The sequence below is a fragment of the Agelaius tricolor genome, unplaced genomic scaffold (genome assembly GCF_023055355.1).
Source record: "Agelaius tricolor isolate 1412-34295 unplaced genomic scaffold, bAgeTri1.0.p SCAF_5, whole genome shotgun sequence".
NCBI classification, from domain to species: Eukaryota; Metazoa; Chordata; class Aves; order Passeriformes; family Icteridae; genus Agelaius; species Agelaius tricolor.
Genome location: NW_027269265.1, coordinates 80,622 through 105,527, shown reverse-complemented (window position 1 = coordinate 105,527; position 24,906 = coordinate 80,622). Strand labels below are relative to the sequence as shown.

At 44.7% G+C, this 24,906-nt stretch overlaps 1 long non-coding RNA gene across 6 annotated transcripts; it reads right to left on the bottom strand.

Annotated features, from left to right (window-relative positions):
• Window positions 1-17,848: 17,848 nt before the first annotated feature.
• On the bottom strand, window positions 17,849-23,553 carry LOC139589573 (uncharacterized). Of its 6 annotated transcripts, XR_011679055.1 has the most exons (5): window positions 23,177-23,530; window positions 21,750-21,894; window positions 19,226-19,254; window positions 18,840-18,916; window positions 17,849-18,695 (listed from the first exon to the last, which is right to left on the bottom strand). It is a non-coding gene; the product is annotated as an uncharacterized lncRNA (long non-coding RNA). The 6 variants fall into 6 exon arrangements; XR_011679052.1 differs by having other exon boundaries at window positions 18,840-19,254; window positions 23,177-23,553; XR_011679054.1 differs by lacking the exon at window positions 18,840-18,916 and having other exon boundaries at window positions 23,177-23,517.
• Between the last annotated feature and the right edge of the window lie 1,353 nt (window positions 23,554-24,906).

The window sequence follows — 24,906 nt, the reverse complement described above, 5'->3', positions numbered from 1 at the left end:
ATCAGTGGAGGTTTAGTCCTTCATTTTCTGTGTCAATCTTGTGCAACTTTGCAAGAAAATGAGGTTCTTTGTAAGCAGGTGTTGCTGTTCGCCCCTTTCAAAACAAGTAATCACATCTAATTTATATACACTGTTGGAGGGAGAGAGTGAAGGCATGCTCTGGCCCTGAAGGTTGCTCAAGAACACAAAGACATTAAGTATTTCCAGAGTGGTTATTTTGTATCATCTTAAGCAACATAATTGCCAAGTAAGATAGTATTTATGCCTTGAAACTTTTAAAATCCTGGTGCAACTGACCACAAAGAATAGGGTAAAATGACTGGTTTTTAAATGAAAACAGCAGTGTACTTGGAGAGAGCAGAGTACTGGTGGAGGAATGCCAGCTGACCTTGATTGTAACTCATGCCCTGGGGCCATTGGACAAAGCACTGCTCACAAAACCAGGCACCGCTGAGGAAGGTGAGCCTGCATTCTGCTGGCACTGGAGCCACAGTGGGAGGGAAGGTCTCACATTTGGGAAAGCCAAGAATACACAGGAGTGGGAAGAAGATTCTTTGGGTGGTGCAGGGTTAGAGTTAATGCAATGTTGGTAATCATGAAAATCTACCATCGTCCCCTGAGCAATGACTGACACATACTAGGCCAAGGCTTCATAAACTCAGATGTGTTTAGTGCCTTTAATAGTTGTTTCTGGGAACAAAGTAGATTTAAAAAGGAAACCATGTTCTTTAAATACTTTTACTGGTGTTTTATTCTATTACACACAGCCACTTTTGTTTAAAGGTTGTATATATGTGTGTGTACTCTTTATTCAAGTATAATATTTGGAGTTCTTCATCACTTTTGATATGCATGCATAGTGGGCCATCCTGGAAAATGTTATAGCACTGAGCACATATATGGGGTTTTACTGTGTGGAAAGACATACTGAGCAGTGCAGCCTTTCTTCTTTTTTCTATTCTTTTAGTACAGTTTTAATATAATATATATCATAAAATAATAAATCAGCCTTCTGAAACATGGAGTCAGATCCTCGTCTCTTCCCTCTTCCTCAGACCCCGGTGAACACGGTCCCAGAGCAGCCCTTGTTTAGAAGGAAGAGTCCCCTTACCAGTGCACTGGGATTCAATCCACCCAGTGTCTGCTTGCTCCCAAAAAGCTGCAAAAGTCATTGTGAGAATGGTGGAAAGGAATAGCAGAAGTCAGAGTTCTTGTGGCTTTGCTTCAGTAGGATTTCCCAAACCACTCTCTGACTCTGTGATTACATGATAGTTTGCAGAATAGGAATGACTGCTCTTTAGGGATTTCTTTCCTGACATATACAGAAACATTTTAAGGAAGGTAAGAGGAATAAGAGCCATTAGTCATAGTTTTCTATAGGTCTGGATAATGAAAAGACGGTCAAAACACTATTAAAAATTATTATTCCATATATGCAAATAAGAGAAGGACTGAGGAGTTTTGAGATGGTTATAAGAAAATGCATGCTTAAAATACACCCAAACATGTCCTTGATTTCCTATTCTGTGTACCCATGCCCCAAACACTAATTAAATGCTTTAAAACTCAGTGTTTTGTTTCTTTACAAATGCTCAGTGGTCTGCTGAGCATTTGTAAAGAATCAACAACAGTGAGGGGAACAAAAAAAAAATAATGAAAATATTGTAAAAGGGCAAACCTCTATTCATTGCACATTCCCATAAGGGTGTAACACACAAGAGAGTCTTCAGGAGCTCCCATCACAATTTCTGTGTTCAGCAATTAGGACAAATGAGAACTAGAATCATTTCCAGCAGCCTTTCAGATTGTTAAAACTGACTAAAAGGATGATGAACAGGTATATACACAAGATACAATTTAAACAGTCACATTCAATCTGTCAAGGACATAGTGAAAAAGAATTGTGTAACAGTATAGAGCAATCAAAATATGTACAGAAGCAGATAAAAATATTCAGGACTCATATGGCAAAAGAAAACAGCTATTTCTTTAGTAAAGAGAATTAGAATATTAAGGCTTGAGTTTATTTTAATGAAAAGTTATTTGATTGAAACACAAATTCTCTGCAACATAAGGAGTGGGAATGTATGTATAACCAAGGAAGCAGGCTGTGATTTTCACTGAGGAAGACCAGAGAAGGCATCACTAAGAGTCCAAAATCAGATCTGCAGCAGTCTATCTCCAGTGAAACTTCCAAATTAAAGGGGCAGGATGGAGATAAACTGTCCTCAAGTCCAGTTCTGGCCTGCTGCAGCTTGGGTGGGATTTCAAATTTGATATCTTGCAGCTTCTAGGGTGGGCATGACACAAAACATTGCAGGTGTGTGGAGCTAAGCTCTGTACAAATCACACAGCAAGGACCTGGCTGCCAAGCCAAACACTCCTCCCAAAGGCTTCCTGCCCAAGAAGACAGGAATTGCACGGAGGCAGTGGCACTGGGCATCACAGTCTCTGTGCAGGAATGGCAGCAGACCTCTTGCAGAGACTGCATGGCTTGTGACAGGGCATGTCCCTGCTGCAGGCAGGCAGCAGAACCCGGCCAGGTGGCTGCAAGGGACTGCAGCTTCCTCACCACACTGGCACAATCTGCCTGGTTGGCAGAGATTAAAGGCCAGAATACAGAATATCCTGCCATGGGTTTTCATATAAAAGACATTCCTGCACGGTTATTTTAAGTGAAAGACCCATATAGACATGAACAACACCACCACAGTGCTTGAGAAAGCAACTAAGTACAAATTCTGAAGCAGACACTACAGTACATCTTGCTTAGACTTCAGCATTATTTGGGTCTTCAAATCTAACTTTATTGCTCCTGTGTTTGTATTTCTGGAGATATCCTTAGTTAAATATAAATCTTTTCTAATTCAAAGACATCCAGAAATGCAGAACCAAGCACTTCTCTCCAGAGTTGGTTTGGGTGCTTAGCTGTGGTCGGGATTAAATGCACAAACAAGGCACACAAATTTCTGTGAGATAAGATGAGCGTCTCTGAGCATTTTGCATTTTCCTTCCTGGTTATTGATACAGACACAGGCGGCCATGTGTCATCCCTTCTGGGAGAACAGAACCTGGCACCCATGTTTGTCATTCCCCTGGGAGTAATGCAAACTACTTGGACTGGCTTGTAGGTAAATACAGGAAGCTATTGCACTCTAGCAGGGCATCTTACCCCCCATGAAAACCTACCTATTGTTTGTTAACCAGTCAGATAACTCAAGCAGGACAAGTTGTCCTGTAGTGAGCCATTCTGGCATCATTTTGGCACCAGAGTTGACACTGGTCTGGCATCTCTCAACTACCAATAAACATCTTACTTTGAATTGAGATCTGGAAGATAAGCTGAATTTCTGAGTGACAGACATTTACTTTACAACTATAAAAGCCACAGGACACTTCCACAAAGCAGAAATCTTCCATACAGTTTCCTGGAAAGCCACGGAGAGTCTCCCATCAGTTGGGACAATTGTTTCACAGTTACTCCCCGGGGGCTGAGTGAAGGAATTAGTGCACACCATCACCATTGTGGCAGAAAGTTACATTCAACTCCTAATCAGTATTACTTCTTTTCCTAGCTTTAATATAGGTAACTTGATACAGTGCAATGTTCTACATGACACTACGATCTACTAGTAGTTCTTTTAGTTTTATACTCTATAGTAATTTTGATTAAGATCTTTTGCCTGTTATGTCTGTTTATTTATCATAATAAATAATTCATTTTTATATAAATAAGTCTGATTTGCCATCATTAGAACTTGCAGAACAAAGTGCTTCCTTAAACTGTTGCCAAAATCTGAGGCTAAAGAAGGATTTACCTTCATTTAAACCCTTTCCTGTGAAGGAGGTTAAATACACAAAGGAGTTCTTTCTGCCTCTCAGACAGCAAAGCTTCTTAAGTAAACTTCATCTGCAGCTCCCACTCTCCCTGTCACATGCACTGTTTCAAGTTTTCACATTTGCAGTATTCATGGAGACATAGTGTGGAAATAAGCCCAATAATCTCTCCACCCCATCGGTAAACTGTTCTGCATTGAATTCCTGAAGAGCTGCATAATTGCAATTAATCTGACACAAAATATTCTAGCATAAACAACACAGCTCTGAGATAGTCACAACTTGTTCTCACAGCACCAGCCAGATAAAAAAAGCAAAAGCTCATGCAAGATGAATTCTTTGGCAGAAATGTCATTGGAGTGTGGTCAGGATAAATCAAGGAATCTTAGTTTTGTCTTTCATCGCATTTTGTTAAATGGGGATATATAAACAAAATCAGTGTTTGTGTGTGCTGTGTAAATAAAGCTGATAAGGTGCTCTCACTACACTCCATAATCCCATTAAAACAACCTCATTTTCTGTTACTTTAAATTCTATTACTTTTCAAAGGAATGAAGGAGAACTAGCTCTAATATTTAATAACTGCACTAATATTTGAAACTAGCACTAATATTTAATGACACTCTGAGTATAACATTACCCAGTGGGAAGCATTTTTGTCATCCTGGATTACTCAACAGAACAAGTAACACAGGTCTTCAATTAATCACTGCTGAGTTGTTACCTAACAGTTTCTCATGAGATATTTATACTCTGCTCGTTACACTGAAATTGTTATGCAAATTTCTCCATTTGTAAGAGTAAAATGAACACTAGCAGCACTATCTGCTGCTAGCAGAAACTTTAAACAGAATTTAGCAAGGCCACTCATGTTATATATTATTCAGATTGACTTCTGTACCAACAGTGACAGTATAAGCATTTCACATTACTAGGAATTTATTTAATTACACAGATTGTTATTACACATAATACATATAGATTATACATAATGAACATATAAATAATGTCTGTAGTATATAATAAAATATAATTAACATTACAGCAATGCAATGATATTTTTCATGGATTCAATACATTATAGACACTAATTCTCATTCTTTACAGTACAAATGCAGTTAAACTATAGCCTCTCTGGATCTTTGCTGGATAAGGGTTTATACTCAGCAGACCAAGACCACAGTGGGCTCATTGATTTCCAGGGATCTCTCCAGTCCTTTTTTTGTTTTTTCCTCCCTAGAATTCTCTAATCTCTTCCTTTCACATGGCCCTGTGAAGCTTATGGTGTTTCTCTTTTGGCTACAACCATATTATTCATTTCTAAATGAACAAATGACAGGAGTTATCACTGTATATTAAATTAATAAGAAAACTAATTGCATCATATTTTACTTCCTTATTTTTTTTTTCCTTAATAAGTTATCTCCTACTCATTTCCAATTTCTGGTCTTCTCTTTTTCATGTTACAGATATGGTTTTAATTTTAGCAAGGTCTGTAGCATGAAAAGCAGCCAGGGGAGGCTGAAGTGGACAGGGTTTAGACATGAGAAAAAGCTGTGAAAGAGGTGACAAATGAAAGTGACAAATTAAAATGAAAAGTGAAAGTGAAAAGTGGAAAGTGAGGGTGAAAGTGAAAAGTGAAGGTGAAAGTGACAGTGACAGTGGGATCTCCCTTGCCTGAAGAACAGTTTTTTGGCCAGAGCTCACTCTTTGGAAGGCGCTGCCTGTCACACTCCATGTTTGTCTGCTCTGGGATGTCCAGGAGAAGGAGCAGGACACACCTGGCCTTCCCAAAGCACCAGGGGTGCTCCCTGCAGCTGCAAGCACAAAGCTGTCAGGCAACCAGGCTGCTGCATTCAGAACCATGCTGCACAACGTGCATGCAAAGCTGCAGGAGAGCAGCAGCTGCACTGCTCACAGCAGGATGGTGAGCAGCCAGCCTGGGATGTCGAGGCACTGTTTGAGATGTGTGTTTGGAGCAGTTTGAATAAATGGAATCTATTTTACAGGAAAAACAAGGCAACCATCATATCTCCTAATAGAATGATACTCTCAAAAGCAGCAGAAAGAAAAACTTCACAAAGCTTCAAGAGCCTTATCAAAATGTGAGTGGTGGCATGTTGAAGCACCAATGAAACTCAATATGAAAACCCTTTTAATCTTTCTCCCTGTTTCCATGGACAAAAGAAACAGTGTTTATGTAATCGTTTCTAAGCTTATACACTTATGGTCTCACCTGCATTAGAGAAAAACGTTTTTAAAAATAACATCTCCTGTTGTGAAATGCACCAAAATTGATCAGGGCAATTGGTAAGTTCTCAGCCATTGTTTTGTATTTATTATGTACATAAAACATTGTAAGCCTAATTTTATACAAGAAGACTTTCTCTGCTTTCTCTCAAAGAAATACCTTGATCAAGGAAATAAAATGTTTTTGAAAAATGTTAGTTATTTAAATAATTGCTTTTTAAGGGCAACAACCTAATTGCCATTCACTCTTTAATGTATTTTTAAATTCTCATGTTCTGATGATAGATAAGAAGTTATACAAGCTCTCTAAAATGCATTTCAATATTAATTTCAAAAAGTAATTTATACAACTAAGTGTACACTTTATATTTGTCACTGAAAGATGAAAAGCAATCTTTTTATCTCATTCAGTCCGACAAAATAATGTGTAAACTCTACTTTCCCCTATTTTTTAAAACCAAAAGTGACCTCTTTAGTGACTTCTTTCTGGGGGACAAAATAAGAGAGGAAGACAAATCAGCTTTGTGCAATGCAGTAAATGCAGGCAAATCAGCTGAAAAAAAACAAGCAAATTATCCATATATGAAAATGAAAAATACAAAATGAAGGTAGGTTACTTAAGAAAAATTGTTTGATCTTGTAATATTATAGTAATTCAATACAGTTTGCAGTATTAAGAGTCTGACACATGCTTTTGCAACTTGTACTTTGAACCACAATGTTTGTATTCATTTTACTCAAGGTACTCTCATTTAAACTGTAAAATCCCTCACTGCCTTTACAATAACGTTAGAACAGGGTGCCCCAAGTTGGATTTGCTGCCATACAGAACATGGTAGGTCACTGCACACCTCAGCAAGGTGTCTGCACCTGGCTCAGCAGGACCCTGGGTCAGCACATCTCTCATTTGCCAATCCTTACAAGCCTGAGACAGACAGACGGACACAGCGTGGGTCAAGGAGGGATGGAGTTGCAAACAACATCCTTCCCTTTCCAGAACCACCAAAATGTAAGCACTTGGTATCTAGCCCGGGTTTTGTTCAGGGAGGTTATAGATTTTTCAGAATGAATTGTAATATTTCTTTTAAAATGCTGTGGATTTTCAGAGAGTAAATGGGACTTAGGGCTCAAAAACCTTGACTGTGTCTGATCAGCTGGATATGCATTGAAAGATCTGTTGATCAGTCCCTAAGAAGTTCATGAAAACTGCATGAAAGTTTCATGAAGCAAAATCCAATTTCCACAGTTTAACAGTAAGCAGTTAATACAAAGGTTGTTACAGAAGTAACCCAGTGCTTACAAATACAATTTTACTTTTGATCTCTACTGAGTCCCTGACAGCATTTAAAAATAAGTAGAAAATCTAAATTAATGCTGCTTATATTGGCTTAGAATGCACTGCGTAAAAATCACAATAGAATTTTAAAATCTCAGGGGAAAACTTACTCTTGCTAATCTCCTATTGAATGAAACTGATCCTTTAGGCTGCAATTGGATCTAGCAGCCAAAAGCCGATTAGCCATGGTTTAGGCTGTGCAGGGTGCTCAGGAGGACATGATGTAGCCCTGTAGCTCTCTCAGCCCTATTTTATAGTTAGATTTGTGAAAAAAGTGAAGCTGACAACAGTACCCAGAAGAGCCTTCTGTTTCTCTTCTCCAGAGAACAAGCATCCACCATGAGGATAAGCAGATTTGGTGGGAGCTATGCCATGACAGAAAGGCAGTGGCTCAAGGTGCTCAAACTATGGATCTCTCCTTAAATTCCTTGCTGGAGTTAAATAACTCTCAACAGAAATTCACAAACCCTGTCAGGAAAAGTCTAGATACATTTGCTGTGTCGAGCCCCTCGGGCTGTGCCTGCCTTCCCGCACATTCCACGCGTTCCCCGGGGGCTGCCGGAGCACAGGGAGGTACAGCTTCAGCAACCGAGCAAATCAACCGGCAACCCTGGCTCAGCAACCAGGCAAACCAACCTCCCTCTGCTTGCCTGTGTAGATCAGTGCACACCCATCAGTGTGCCCAGAAAGCAACCAGTAACCAAGCAGGACCTGTCAGACCCTCAGACCGTGCCCCTCCCGTCACCTCGGCCCAGTGCTTCACACGCCAACTGCTTTGCTAAGGGTCACACAAATCACCACCAAACACTCCTGACTCCCTGGACAAACAGGACAACCGTGGGATTCAAATCAAGTTGCACTTTATAAGGCACAGCATGAGAATAAAATAAATTATGTCCAGGTTTTGCTCTTCATACAATGTAGTTCAGTTGGTTAGAGCGAGGTGCTGATAATGCCAAAGTCACAGGTTCAGTCCATGTGTGGACAATCCAACTTAAGAGTTGGACTTTGATGATCCTTGTCAGTCCATTCGAACTCAAAATATTCCATGAATACATGAATCAGGTCCTTAAGCTTTTCCTATTTGTGGAAAGAATATTTATCAGCAAAGTTAAGCAAGCTTTTTTTGGCAAATGATACTTGCCTACTGAGGTAAGCTTGAAGGAAGTAAAACAAGAGGCATAGTAGATGGCCTAGGTTTATTATCAGTAAAATTGATGAGGCCTTGCACATCTTGAAATAGGATTTTTTGAAAATTTTCAACTGACTTTAGCAGGTCCTTTTTCCCTCCTTTCCTTCTTTCACTCATTGCTCCATCCTAAAACTTCTCCTAAAGCTTGTGCAAAAGAGTGTGAAGATCTTTTAGACACTCATTTTTTATTAGCTAATCAAACAACCTGGAGCACAATATTTTCATTCATATGTGAGAATTCCAAGCTGTTTTTAGTAAACAAATAGCCAAATTATTATTAGCTTAAAAAACACTTTTAATCTGCAACAATAAACTCAAGTACGTTTTTATTATCGTTAAGTTTGTATTTTACTGGAAATCTTTCTCAGCGGTTTAAGTAAAGCTTGAAGAGGCTGTCTCTAGAGGTTGACATCTTTTGACATCTTTGAGGTCTGCAACAGAGCTTTGTGTGAGCCGGCTCAAGAATACTCATATTTAATTTAATTTTATTTCTTTTTAAGTCTGACTTTAAAATGCAACTTTTTAAGTTACTTTTTTTAAGTACTTTCACTTCTTTTTTCAATTTTCTGCTTCTATTCTAAAACTTTCACACTTGCAAGCCCTCTCAAGACACCACGTTGATTCACTTTCAAGCAACAGTTTTCCTGGGAACTGAAGTTCACTGGTCTGTATTTCCATTGCTCTGTGTTTCAGCAATTTAGAGTGGCAGTAAAGTTAGCTATGGAAATGAGCCAGAATAAAACCACATTTTCATGTCAGTCCCTTCTTAAACTCACTTTCACAGTTATTATTCCTAAACAAACAAACAAACAAGCAAACAAAACCCTGAGAGAGAAAGACACACTACTTTGAATACTCTCAGTGGAAGGAGAGAGACAAATCAGGGAAGGCATCCTGTGCATCTCCATAAACAAAGTAAAATAAGAATCTGTCTGGTTTTCTGAACAGCAGAATATTTAGGGAAAGGAAAAAAATATTCTGGAGAGAGGAAAGAAAAGGTTCTATTAGACCTTTGTGGTTTCAGCTAAGAAGAAACATGCTGTTCTGAAGCACTGCTGTGGATGCTACTCGCTCAGTTGCCTGGATAATGATAAACAATTGCAAGTGGGTACTGATAAACTTGTCATGACTGAACTGCAGCCTCAGGCCAGCCATGCTCTGGGGACCCACAGCACTTACCAGAAACATTTTATAGTGCTCAAATAAATGCTTGATTATAGCAGCACACGCTGTTCTACGAGACAGTGACAGTTCTTAACTTCCCCTTCCCATTCCACAAGGGAATTGAGCTGAAGTTGTCCCTCAGTTTGGAGCCAGGCACTCCTCCCATCTGTCTGTGTTCATCCCTTTCAACTCCAATTTTGCTGAGACAGTCCCAGAGGTTGTCTGACAATGACACCTAGCCTAAGCCTGTGCTAGGCTGGACAGACAGCAGCAGCACATGCAGAGCTGTGCAGGGCTGTGTGCATGGTCCCAGACATTCAGGAAAGGAAAGGTACTCGTGTTTCCTTCACAATGGGTCCTCTCAGGCAATGAGGCCACTATTCCCTCTGTACTGTGCTGCACACAGGGCATCAAGACAGCCAGGCCCTCCAGGAACAGTGATCGTCTTGGTGCTCAGAGGAGTATGTCCCTAACCCTGGTAAGGAAGTCAGAAAGCTTTGCTCTGACCCTCAATCCTTTTGATCAATCTGTATTTTATTAACAACGAATTCTTTATGCCATCCATGGGGAAAAAGAAAACAAAATTCAATTTTGTGGAGTGTTTGTTTTCAAAAAGAGGGATGGGAGTTTTGTTCATTTTTTCTTTAAATCAGTCAGTAGTAACTTCAACATGGGCTCTGCATGCGCACCTGGCCCTTCTCGGGGTGCAGCCGGAGAACCTGGGGCCGTGTCTGCAGCTGGTATGTACCTGAGGATAGAAAGCATGGAAGTCAAGCGTGACAACACACAACAGGCAGATCCAGCTGTGGCACAGCAGCTGCCACTTCTGGGGGCCAGTACAAAGCTGCCACTACATAGAGACAGTGCTGGTGACAGTAGTGATGGCTTCAGGCACAGTGACCGCATTGGCCCTTATGCCAGAGGCTAGTGTGGTCCTCTAAGAGAGAACCTCATTGACTGCCCACTGCTAATTGTCACTTAATTGCAAGAGCCACATGAACCTTCTCCAGGTGTGGGTGCTGTGAGATCGGGGTGCGTGTAAGCCATGCCAGCTGCCACTGTCACCTTGATCATCCTCTCAAAGCAAGGACAAGCAGCTGGGACAACAGGAAGGGTGATACCATTGCAGGACTTACGAGCTGGCCCCAGAACAAAAACAGTTTTGGCAGGTACCTCTTTCTAGTAAAAATAAACTTATCAGACTCTGCCCGTGTGCTCTTCTTTGCTGTTCGTGACTACTGCTGAGAATAGGACTGCTGCGTTTTTTGGCCAATGTTCTGGAATAGTTACCTTCAGCACTCAGTGCTCAAACATAAATGTCATCAGTAGCCTTTACACAGAGTGCCTTCTATTGTTCTATTTACATGTTTCCTATGGCAAAAAAGAGCTCATTAATGACTGAAATAAACCATCAACAGGAACACTAAACAGTAAGAACCACACTCATCACACAGACACTAAAATTTGTTCTTGCAAATTGTTTGTATAATAGCTAAATAGATATATTTGTTTGCTTATTAATAGCCAGAAAACTGACAAAAAAAGGTTAAGCAACTATTTATTCATTGTAAAATATGTACAGTACATTGCTTCCAGGCAAATCCCTAAATGGGAATAACACAGTTTAGAAGCACCATTAATATCTTCTGCAGTTACAACTAGAGAGGAAATTTTCTTTCGAAACAGCAGCCTGCACTTGTCAGAATGTATATCTATCATCAGCCAAACAAACCAAAACAAAATACACAGCAGTGCAAACTCTGAGAAAGATTTAATTTTCACATTGATGAGTGATTCCATTTCCCATTAATCTAAGTGGTTTGCCTGGCCTCTAGTAAATGTGTCCTCCCATCTTCCCGTAGAGAAGCTGAGTTTACACTCAAGGATCGACTACATGAAAGATGAGCCAATTATTAGACATGAAAGAAGCTCTCCTAGCAGGGGAGGGAAGCAAAGCAGCACCACTCCTCTATTAGATGCCCAAGAGTGCTTTCTATCATGTTACAGCTGCATTTGATGGGCATTATTCACTTTAAGTGACTGAGAGTGCAAACATGACTCGGATGAAGCACGAAGGACTGACATCAATAAAGGCAGATCACGTATGCTGCACAGGCAGAACCAGCAGCAGGGCACCACATTTCCCAGGATTATCTCTATGTTGGCATGCATTTGCCTTTCTGGAGCAGATATCAAAACACACTGAGCATCTGTGGCATCCTTCTTGTACACTGTAGGGACAGTTTCCAGAAATCTATTTTCTCATGTACTTCCTGTCTGCAAGATGCAGAAATTCCATTAGCTGCTGTCATATGAGAAAGAGACTGGCTCATGTTCCAAACAATTGTTCACTTTCTGCTAAGAGGAATGGTTCATGGTGCCAAATTTTTCCACACCCCGTTTGGCCATGATGCAGCTGTATAGCCACCACAGGAAGTCTGAATATTCAAACAGATCAGACTGATCTTCTCAGCCTCACTGTCCAGCAAGAACAGAAAATATAACAAAATAAGAAACAGCTGAATCACTGGGAGACTTCCAATACAACATGTTTTAAAGAGAATACTAAAAGTTTGGGAAGCATCAACAGCCCAGTTGCAGACTTCATTAAAGAATGAGTCAGGGACAGACCTGCTGCCTCCAAGTAAAACTTGCAATTTTTGCAGGCAGTGTCAAAAACATTATCAAACATGAACTTATAGATATTAAGACCCTTTACTCTTGAGTCCATTAAATAACAATCACTTTTTTAGTTTCGTATGAATAGCTATATTGACTAGCAAATCAGGAAAGAAGGGGAAACTGTCAATCACACCCTTTGGTCCATATCTATTTAGCAATTTTCTGTCCATTAGCAGAGGGGGAAAAAAAATAAAGGGTAACTAACAGCTGTTTATACTCCTTAGTAAATAATACATAAAATAAACTGGTTGGAATGAATTTATCATTAGTACCCTCAAACAGTGCACAAAGGAAAGTGTTATTTTTATGGGTACTTATGCATTTTTAGAGCAGCAGATTAAAAAAAAAAAAAAAGCAAAAAGCAAAACAACAAACTGAGAGGAATAGCAGATTTGTCTTTCCAAACCAGCTGTGGGTCTGCTGGTAGATAAAACCAGCACTGGGAGATAAAAGAAACAATGGAAGGATTCACTGATTGATGAATGGAAAAAGATATTTGCCTTTACAAAGAAACTTTAGGTTTGCTGATAAATGAAATTAAACATTGAGAGATGAAAGAAACAATGGGAAAGAAGAATCCCTAAATTCTGTAAGAATTAAAAATTAAAAGGGAGGGTTATACATTAGAGGGGAATCTTCGGTATCAGGCGTATCGGGAAGTCTGAGCCTCTCAAGTACCTCAGCCAATGGGGAAAGAGAGAAGGGAAATGCGGCGGGGAAATGGGGATAAAAAGGAGGCTGTGTCCTCCAAACGTGAGAGACGCCAGGGGAATGCCCCATGGCCTCTCTATTCGAATAAAGTAAAGGGACTTCTCTGTCTCCTTTTTTGGACATAAACCTCTGATGTCTGTGGATTAATTTTCCTAACAAAACCAACACTAAATGTCTTGCCTCCGACCTGTAAAGTATGAAACCTCTTGACTATTAAGTGATCCGATGGGCTGGGTTGATCTCAGCCGGCAGCTGCAAGGGTTGACCAGGTGGGAAGGGGTGACGGGCGGAAGGCGATGAGAGCAGCTCCGTGCGCCGGGACAGCTCCATGCGATGAGAACAGCTCCGTGCGATGAGAGCAGCTCCGTGCGATGAGAGCAGCTCCGTGCGCCGGGGGCAGCTCCGTGCGCCTGGGGCAGCTCCGTGCGCCTGGGGCAGCTCCGTGCGCCGGGAGCAGCTCCGTGCGCCGGGAGCCGCAGCCGCTCCGCCCCGGGCCGGACACCGCGCACGGACCCGGACAGGCTGGCGCACCCTGTGACCCGCTGGCGCACCCTGCCGGCCACAACGCGGTACTGCAGCCGAGGCAGGGCGCATGCGCGCTGACCAGGGCGAAGCCCTTTGTCACGGAGTAATTAATCAATTAAGGGCAGAACGGAAACTCCGGTGAGTGCGCGGATTCCCTCCTCCCGGGATTCAAACGGAGTTACAAACGGACACGTCATTTAAATGAATTATTCCTACTCACCCGCCACTTACTCTTCTCGTTAGTCAGCAACATTCCCTCCATCTGACAGAAAGGAGAAGAATGTTCAAGTGAGGGTTGAAATGGCTTCCTTTCTCTTTTTAGGCCAAACTAAGGAAGCACATCCAGAACCAGACCCTGTACTCAAGGTATGGCCCAACCAAGGCCGAGTACAGAAGAATCCCTGCCCTGGTCCTGCTGGCCGCCCTGTTCCTGACACAGGCCAAGATGCTGTTGGCCTTGGCCGCAGAGCGCTGCTGGCCCGTGTCCATCCTGCTGTCCATCAGTGTCCATCCTGCTGTCCATCTGTACCCCCAGGTCCCTTTCTGCCTGGCTGCTGCCCAGCCACTCTGCCCCCAGCTTTTAGTGCTGCACGGAGTTGTTGTGGCTGAAGTGCAGGACCCAACATTTGGTCTTATTAAACTCCATATTGTTGGATTCAGCCCATCTACACAGGTCCAGGTCCTCTGCAGAGCACTCCTACTTTCCACCAGGTCGATACTCCTCCTCCGCCGATTTGGTGTCATCTGCAAATTTGCTAGTGCTTGACTCAATCCCCTCATCCAGACCATTGATAGAGGTATTAAACAGGACTGGGCCCAGCACTGATCCCCAGGGGACAGCACCAGTACCTGAGCACCCACAGGCCGCAGCACCACGCTCTGGGCCCCGCCATCCAGCCAGAACTGTGCTCTGTGTGCACTGAATACTTTCACTGGGGATTAGAGCTTCTCTGTGCATTTCTTTGAATATGCTTTTGCAGTCAGATACTGTCACCAACAATCCTTGAGCTGTCACTGTTTTATATGAAGTCTTATTCCATAAACTGTCAACATGAGTCCTTCACAGACACCAGCAAACTGGCAGCGGGTGACATGAATGAAGTGGGCAGATCTGCTGTGCGGTGTCCCTGTGCTGCTGGTGCGTGTCCCTGAGTCAGTCAGTTGAGCCATCCTTTGATCCAACAGGATGCTCAGTGGAGTGTACCAGTAATGGGGTGCTCACAGACCGCTCGGGCACAGGGGTCTCAGCTTTCCTGGACTGCTGACAGGCAAATTAAATATCTGGCTCCAGTAGATCTGCCCCCACTAAGGGTGGAGGAAATCTCTCCTTTTCACATGACAGATGTTTTGTGTAAGTGTTGTGGGTTGACCCAGGCCCGATGCCAGGCACCCACGAAAGCCACTCACTCACTCCTCTCTGCAGCTGGACAGAGGAGAGAAAGTATAGCAAAGCGTTCATGAGTTAAGGACCAGGAGAGATTGCTCATCAAACAGCATCATGGGCAAAACAGGCTCAAATTAGAGATATTAATTGAATGTATTGCTAACAAAATCAGAGCAGGGTAAGAAGTAAAATAAAAACTTAAGTAAAATAAAAACTTTCCCCCTGCCCCTCCCTCCTTCCCAGCTCTACCTCCTACCTCAGCAGTGCAGGGCAACAGGGAATGGGGGTTATGGTCCTTACATCATCCATTGTTTCTCCCATGAGAGACTGTTCTCCACAAACTTCTCCAGCATGAGTCCATCTCCTGAGTAACAGATCTCTGTGAGCTGCTGCAGCGTGGGTCATTCTTACACAGGCTGCAGACCTTCGAGGAAGGCTGCTCCAGCATGGGCTCCTCCACAGGCTCCAGGTGGGTCTCTCCATCCCCATGAACCTCCAAAGGCTGGAGGGGCACAGATGCTTTACCATGGTCCTCACCATGAGCTGTAGAGGAATCTCAGCTCCAGTGCCTGGAGTGCCTCTTCTCCCTCCTTTTCCACTCTACCTTGGTGGCTGCAGCGTTGTTCCTCTCACATATTCCCTGCTCTTCTCTGGTCCCAATTACAACTGTGCAATAAACTTTTTTGTTTCTTCTTAAATATGTTATCACTGAGGTGTTACAGCATTTCTAATTGCCCCAGCCTTGACCAGCAGCACATTCCGCTCTTTGGAGCCACCAGGGACTGGCTCTGTCAGAGATGGTGGGAGCTTCCAAAAGGTCCTTGCAGAAGCCACTGTTGTTGCCTTGCCCCCCAGCCCTGCCACTACTACCCAACCTTGTCCACGGGTGCCCAACACAGAAAGATACAAGGTTTTAACATGCAAATACAACTTTTGTATGTATATAAATTACCCAATAAAGGACTTCAAAATGTAACAAAATATTATATATGAAGGAATTTAAAAGAGCTAATAGCTCTCTTAGCTCTTACACACAAAGTTTAAGCAGATATTAGCAGTAATCTAAGCAGAGCTTTTATATAAGTAGATATCTACTTATATAAGTAGAAGTACTTATGTTTTCAAAGTGTCAAAATACACAAGTCTAAACAGTCTAAATATGTGGTTTGTGTGTTAACAGAAGTTAAACAGATATGTGTCAATAGATCTGTAGGTATAAATAGATATTCTGTATATTAAGTGCAAATAGACATAGCCTAAATAGTTGAGTGTAAATATGTAAAAGTGTATGGGGGAAAATAACAAAACAGTTTTGGGTAAAGGTTTTGTTTCTTGCTCCATGAATCCCAGCAGATTTGTCTTTCTCAGAAGCCCAAAACTGTCCGGCCGTCTGTCTGTCTGTGCCCAGACACGCGTAGGGTGGTTCTGGGACCGCCCGCGCTTCAAAGGACGAGTCTGGACTCTTCAGTTTTTCGCTCTTCAGATTGTTTATTCTTTCTTATCTACAGAATTTTCTTTCTGCCCAGCAGAGGTCTGACCTGCAAGGCAGCCACGGGGCGGTCGTGTCTTTTTATACTAAAAACTACATACATCATATTTACCTTTATTTCCCAATACCTTTCACCCATATTAGCAAGTGCACCTTCACCATGGACCAATCCCCAAGTGCCAACATCGCCACAGAAAATGGATGACAAGAAGAAGAAAGAAGAAGGACGAGACACGCCCTGATCCCTCCATCTTGTCTCCATAACCCCCCTGTACCAAAACCCTAAAATCTATATTTCACCCTGTAAATCCATCATTCCTGCACCCTTCACTCCCAAGTGACTCTCATGTCCTCAAACAGGTGGCACATCCCTAGAGGGATCGAAGTCAAGCCACCAGACGCTCCTGGCAACATTCCAGGATTTCCCAGCCCTCCAAGGATTCTCTCGGTAACTCTGGACATCCGGAGTGATGTGCTGGGTTCCCACACAAAACTGTGACATTTCTTTCAGAAACTGCATGGATTGATGCAGCCAGAAACAAAGACCGCACACACACACATTGCAATGGGCAGAAACAAAATCAAAAAGTACTAATTTTCATGTTGTGGAAAAGCACTGGGAATTCCTAAAATCAAAGATTTTGAAAAAGCAACCTCCTTTCCTCCTTTGCCCTAGTTTTCACATTATAGAAAAGAAAAAAAAAAAAAAAAAAAACACACCGCCAAAGACGTCAGCCTGGAGTGGAACTTGGGCAGTTTGGGAGCACGGCTGCGGCTGACCCCGTGTGGGGTCGGTTACCGGGAGTGAATTGGTTACCCCGGCCGCCTGCATTGGCTGCTGCTGGTTATCCCGGGGAGATCCACTGCTGCCGGCCGCTCTCGCGCAGGGCAGCGGCCCCGGGCCCGGCTCAGAGGCCGTTCCTTGCTTCCTCTGCTCCCCGAGCCGCCCCCTGCCCGAGTCCCCGCTCCCCGAGCCGCCCTCTGCCCGAGCCCCCCGCTCCCCGAGCCGCCCTCTGCCCGAGCCCCCCGCTCCCCGAGCCGCCCTCTGCCCGAGCCCCCCTCTGCCCGAGCCCCTCGCTCCCCGAGCCGCCCTCTGCCCGAGCCCCCCGCTCCCCGAGCCCCCCGCGGCACGGAGATGGGGCCGGGCTGCGCTCCGCCGGTTCCCCCTCCCGCAGGCAGCAGAGCGGCGGCATCGCTCCCGCCGGGAGATCATGCTTCGCCCCGTGTAGGCGGGGGCTGGCAGGGAGAGAACGTGAAAACACAGCTGCTCGAGAAAGGAACATTAAAAACATCTATTAGAAGCATTTTTATTGCTGTCAGGTCCCTGTCACCATAGGGGTGAAGATTCTGTCGAGCCCATCTGCTGTCAGACACACCCCAAGGTCTCTCATCTAGGCAGAGAGAAAGACTTGCCCAAAGTTGTTCTGGGTGAATAACAGCTTTTACCTGGTTATTGGTTTTGCCTCCTTTACTATCATTGCTGCAATATTTATTCAGACATCGTGCCCTGCGTCAGCACTTACAGCTCTTGTGCTGGGTAGTAAATAATTGAAATCAATGCAAATACATTATTTCTGTAATTTATATCAATATCTTTAGTTTGCTGTCCTTAATCCCACAGAACAGGGTTGCTCAGAGGTTCAAACACACAGGCCCTCTCTCACAAAACTCAGCTGAACTAACTGAGGTTACACACAGGTGATGCACTGGATCTTCTGGGTTATTATTAAGCCTTGGCAGATGATTTTGATTAGGTCAAGTGGCATTTGCAACTATCTCCAGGACAGGAGGGTGGAAATGTTTCCTTCCTGTGGAAAAGAGCCGCTGTTCGCAGCCAGGAGCTGGGGTCCGAATGCAGGATTCCGCCTCTTAAAATTGCAAATATTGCAGGATTCCTCTCAGACAAAAGCTGCCAGGAACTAGAGCTCTGGTTGGCCTTGGATTCCCGGGGCCTCCTCTAAACTGCCTCCAAGACTTTAAGGGTGAAAATTTTTCCTACCTGTTGGAAAAAGACACCATTCACAGCCAGCTTCTGTTTCAGGATGACTTACCAGCAAGGAAGAGGGAGAGAGAACACACTCCTGCCCAGTCAGGAAAACCTTTCCAGATAAGACATCTCAGAGTCCTATTTCAAAGAATAAACATATTGCCTATTTCATATGGCAAATAGGAAAAATAGATCTATTTTATCTATTTTCTATCACCCTCCCACTAAATTCCAAACAAATCAGCAGAGAATCTACTGATATTTAAACCCAAATGCTCTCACCAGGCTTTGAGAAGGATCCCCCACACTCCAGCATCTCGGGCTAACCCAAAACCAGGACTGTGCCAAACAAAGAGGTGCTAAATGCACAAAGGAAAGCAAAGTATGGCTCAGGTGTTTCAGTCACAGCAACATCAGTTAATCCACACAGAACAGCTCCAGGAGAAGCATGGCCTGGGCTGCTCCCACTTCAGACTGAATGGTTACACAACCATCACCTCTGAACTATCCCTTCAACCCTCTTCCCTGCTTCCCTCTGACCTGGCTGACGGGAACAGCACACAGCACACTCTGAAAATGACCCAGCACCTGAGCCATGCAGCATTGCCTAACAGCCCATGGCACACACTGAACATCACCCAGCACCTGAGCCATGCAGCATTGCCTACCCAGGCTGAGCTGAATCCTCTGGATCATCCTGCAGAGCCTCACCGAGGGCACAGGGAGGAAGGTTAACACAGTTATCCTTCCCTCAGCACAATGACACGTGTGCTTCTCTTAAGATGACACTGAAGAGATCAGTAAGCTTCCATTCCATTCTCTCAGCCCATTTCCAAGCTTCCATTCCATTCTCTCAGCCCATTTCAAAGCTTCCATTCCATTCTCTCAGCCCATTTCAAAGCCAAATTTCTGTACATGGATATTCCAGGAGGTGCAGTTCTCTAAGGCCCTCAGGACTGAGCCACATGAATCAATTTTAATGCTAAAATGTGTTTCACTGGGCTGTGCACGTATCAGCCACTCTACACACACGTAAGAACTATGATCAGGTATAAGGCTAAACATGTTACTTCATCTCCAGTATTTACTAAAATATTTGGGAAAATCTCTAACAGTTTTGAGGTCAGCATTGTAAATTTTTGTAGTCTAAAAAGTGGTAGCACCATCATCAAAACCCAGGAGTTTTTGACAGTTACAAGTGATGCGGTTCTGGATTTAAATTGATACACACTTGATCTGCCCATTCTTCTACCTGTCCACACAGATTTTACAAACATGGCAAACCTTCCCCAAGGGACAGCAGTATTGCATTAACTTGGTCTATTGTTTGTACAAACACCTGTTAGTTTGTACAGCTACAGACTGGACTCTTCTGGCTGGATCCTGTGACATGACCAGCAAGACAGAGAAATAACACTTGACAAATCTTCCCAAGTACTAATCATTGTACTCCTTTAAATATGCACTGAAAAGAACGGATACCAGATGGGAACAGCAAGCAGACCAAGAGAAGAAAGAAACCTGAGCTAGGGGACTCCTGGGCCTTTTCTGCTGACAGTTTAAGACTGTGATCTCCCAACCATTAAGAAAAGTACCAGCACCTAAAGAACTTAGGGAATTACATGGAAATAAAACAGAGGGAATTAAAGAAAAATGCCACTGTAAATATTCAGTGGCAAACTACGCCCTTGGAGCAGACAGAAAAGGAGTAACCAGTTTGCTGGTTAAGCTCACTGAAAATAGTACTCAGTAACTACTTGCAGCTGAGGATGGACATTTGCTGTGACCTGACCTACCAATGAGAACCCCAAGGACACTGCTGTGCAGATGAATAATGAGCTATCCCTAAGCACAGAACACAAGAGGAGAGAGGCTTCCAAACCTCTTCAGGTCTGCCTTCCCCTGCTGGGTAACAACAAGGGGGGGAAGTGGGCAAGAACTCGGAAATGAGCTTGTATTTTTGGGAAAGGCCATTTCTCCGGGTGCCTGCAGTGTATCCTGGCACAAGCAGTGACTTACTGTTCCTTTTTGAGCAGAACCTTCAGGAATAAATAACTTTTCATCTGTTAGCCCTTAAGCAGCTCAAGCATGTTCCGTAATTACTAAACACAGGATAAAACAACCTGTTCCACAAATCTTTGAAACATTTCATGACTTGCACTAAACCTGTTTGCTGCCTTTATGACTGGACACTTATCCCCAATGCACACCACAGTGCCTTATCCAAAGTCAAGGGGATCACTTAAATACATGCTAAGCAGAAACTGTACCAGGAAAAGAAAGAGTAGAATTTCAAAAACAGGAGCAAAGCACCCGCTGTTCACCTGGAGCATCACACAGCTGCAGCAACCACATCCGTCACTGCCTGGCCTCCAACAGGTGCTGGCTAAGGAGAGAACTGCTGCCAGGCAAGGAAAGCCTGCTACACAAGAGCCAAAACCCAGCTCAGAAAAGCTGTGCAACCAGGTGCTTTGACTTCCTAAAGAACACAAACATATTTTATCATTCTATCTATTTTAAAAGTCTATGTACAGGCCTTAAGGTTCTCTTCTTCACTTCTCATTTTAGTGTTCTCCAACAAAACAAAAAAAAGGGAGGGGGCAAAAATTTAGGGAACTATCTCATGCATTTTTCACTTAAGACATGTAAAAATAACTTTGCAATGCAAGACATCTTGCTCCAGATATTACTCATTTTCTTACAAGACAGAGCAATACTGAGTCTAGAGGGAGGTTAAAAATACAGGGACAAAATAAAGCTAAAGAATCAAAAAAGCCATCAAAAATCACACAAAATGACATAAAACCAAATTATGATCTAACAATTAAGAAAAGGGAATTTATTGCTATGAAATGCAACATCAGAATTAGGGTGAGAATCAGTGAGTTACCATATGATCAAAATAGGGTTGTTCAGAACCCAAGAAACAAGGTGAAGTTGGAGGCAATTACAAGAAAATTTAGTGGACGTGAAAATATAGATGTTTAAAGAAACCTAATGAAATGTGCAACACTCTCTCTCAACAAATGAAGATAAGAAAATGTCACTTTTCTCATTCAAACCAGGAGCCTCTCCATTAGCAAACAGAGCAGCAGCAGAATTGCTTATCTCCATTTCCTGAATAAAATGGCTCACACAGTGTCAGGTGTGCCACCTCTCTGACAGGGTAGGTATGAAAACAGATGGACTCACAGAGGACAGCCACGGCTCCGGACTCGAACATGAGGCATTCCTCTCTGCTCCTGGTCTCCACCATCACGCTGAAGGGAGGCGGGTCCAGCTTGTGATACACTCGGAACCCTTTGCTGAAAGCCATCGTGCCTCACCACGGGCAGCCCTGCAACACAGGAGGGATGGTGTCAGTGACCCAGCTTGTGACAGACCCTGAACCCTTTGCTGAAAGCCATCGTGCCTCACCACGGGCAGCCCTGCACACACAGCATGGATGGTGTTAGTGAACCCCTGTGCCCCAGACACTCCGGCAAAGCTGGTTTGAATCCTTTTCCAGGGATTTAACGTGTTCGGCAAAAACTAACAACACAACCTCCTGCTCCCTCTTTCTACCTCATGAGACTTACTTGATCTAGGCCCAAAAAAAATACAGAGATTACCTAAGGATGGCATAAGAGTGTTTAAAACCAGAACTAGCCAGAGAAACACCCCTCAAAATCTGGATTTATTTAAAAGCCTGCTTAAGGCAACTAGAATTTTACAGAATCCCACATTGGTTTGTGTTGGAAGGGACCTTGAAGTTGACCCAGTTCCACCTCCATGGGCAGGGACACATCCCAGGTTAATCCAAGCCCTGTCCAACCTGGCCTTGGACACTTCCAGGGATGGAGCAGCCACAGCTTTTCTGGGCACCCTGTCCCAGGGCCTCAACACCTTCTCAGGGAACACACCTAAATCTAATCCTACTCTATTTTAGTTCAAATTTCTTTCCCAAAACTTGATAAACAGGATTTTTCCTAAGGGAAATAAAAAACATAAAATGTTTTCCAGCTACCAGCAATATGGAAGAGTAGCAACCACCTTAATGGTAAACTAGTGCCAAAAGGAGAGGGAGAGCCTTCAATTTTTAGATCTATTTTACCAATTCTGCCCTTGTACAAAAGGACAGGATATTTTAACCACTGAAGCCGTCAAGACATTTTTAATGACCGTACAAAAATGTCAACCTATTTTTGGCTTTTTCCCCCCCGTTCCTGAACGAAAGCAGCGTTTGATTTGGCTTTAAACCCTGCCCTGCGGCGGCTGAACCATCGCAGTGCCGTGCTGGTGACGCTGCCCGCCAGCAACACGCGAGTGCGATCCTAAAAAACCCCACAGAACTCGGACTGCAGCAAACCATAAACAAACGCGAGAGCAGCCCGATCTCCGTGCTAAGGCCCGGCGAACCCTCGCACAGAGCGAGGATCTCTCACTGCGGAGCGGGGCCTCCCTCGCCGCCAGCTCCGTGCCCCCCGAGCAGCGCGCACCGCCCGCCCCGGCCTCTGCCCGAGCCCGCCGCAGGGACGGCCCGGCAGCGCCCGCCCGTCCCGCACAGCGCAGGGACCGGCCGGGCCCGTCCCGCGGGAGCCCCCCCAGCCCCGGGCCGGCCCGCGGTGCCGCCCGCTCACCGTGCGCCCGCCCGGCCGCCCCGCCCGGTGCCGCGGACCGGCGGGATCCGCTTCCTCCCGGCCCGCGTCCTTCCTCCCTTCCTTCCTTCCTTCCGCACTGCGCCGCCCGCCCCGGAGGGGAGGTGCCGGGGGCGGGCGCTGGGCCGAGCGGGGACGGAGCCGTGAATTAAACAAACCGAGCGCGGCCAGGCCCGAGCCCGCCGCGGGATTACCGCGAGGAGCAGAGCCCGAGGGATGGGCTCAGGAACAGCCGTGAGGACGGAGCCGCCTCCGAGTCACCGCGCCGGGCACAAGGCTGCCATACTCACAGCGCTGCCACACTCACAGCGCCGAGCACACTCACAGGTCGCTCCGTGCCCCCCGCAGCCCAGCGGTACCGCCCGCAGCTCCCGCTCCACGGCCCCTGCAGCCCCCGCGCCCCCCAGCCATGATGAGGTTTTATTTTTCTCCCCCTCCCAGCTATGGGGCTTTTTTTTCTGCCGTGGTCCCATCCAATCTCCAAGGCAATATTCATCACCAAGCTTTGGGTGCAGACCAGGCTGCAGCCAGGGTCTATGCCAGGACCGAGGATTTGTTAGGAGAACTACGCTCCCCATCGCTCCCACCCCTAGCGCACCGACACGTCCCTTCATCTTAACCCCGCGCGCCATTTTATGGTCACATTGCCCAGCCCCCGTTGCGTCATCGCCCCGCCCCCGAACCGCCCCGCCCCCTCAATGCCGCGTGCTACGTCACAGGCCACGCCCCGTCCATTCTATCCGTCTATATTTCGCTATACCTATATACATATGTGTCTGTCTATCTCTATACCTATATACACATATGTGTCTGTCTATACCTATATACATACATGTGTCTGTCTATAGGGTGCAATAGCGGAGGGTGAGAGTGCGCAGGTAATCCCCCCACGGTTAACCAGGGAATTCCCGCCCCGGCGCAGCCAGGGATGCCTGCAGTCCGTGACAGGGACGCTCACAGCCCTGACCGAGGCCGCGGTGGGTGGGCTCGGGGGCAATACCAGTGCAGAGAGCAGCAAGAAAGGCCAAAAAAAGCCCAAAAAAAGCAGCAAGAAAGGCCAAAAAAAACCCATAAAAGGCAGCAAGAAAGGCCAAAAAAAGCCCAAAAAAAGCCCAAAAAAAAGCAGCAAGCAAGGCCAAAAAAGCCCAAAAAAAGCCAAAAAAAAGGCAGCAAGAAAGGCCAAAAAAGGCCAAAAAAAGCCCAAAAAAAGCAGCAAAAAAGGCCAAAAAAAGCCCAAAAATACTGCATGGGCACATGTGTGTGCTGTACCCCACACATCCATAGGGATTGACCTGAATGACCCACACATGGCTGCATTTGGTATTTATTGCACATTCTGACATTTATTGCACATTCTGACATTCATTGCACATTTATCCTGGTTATGCCTTCTGACACGTGGCAGTTTGCTCATGCTCTTGCCTTGGGCTGATGACAGGATCACAGCAGGAAATGGAGGCCAATCCCAATATTTTGTAACCAAGAATAATTCAGCCCCAGAGTCTTTTGGCCTTTGGTTTCCAGCGGTTGATTTGCTGTGTGTGCAATGCTGGGGCTCCCATGGCCAGGCCATGACCATGAATGATGGAAACTCTGGGTGCTTCTCTAAACATGTGCAATATCTGCCCTGGCAGGGGCTGCCTTGGTGTGTGCCCCGTGGCACTGCCAGCTTTCCCTGGCACAGCCAGGCCATGATTTTATCCCGGCCTCAG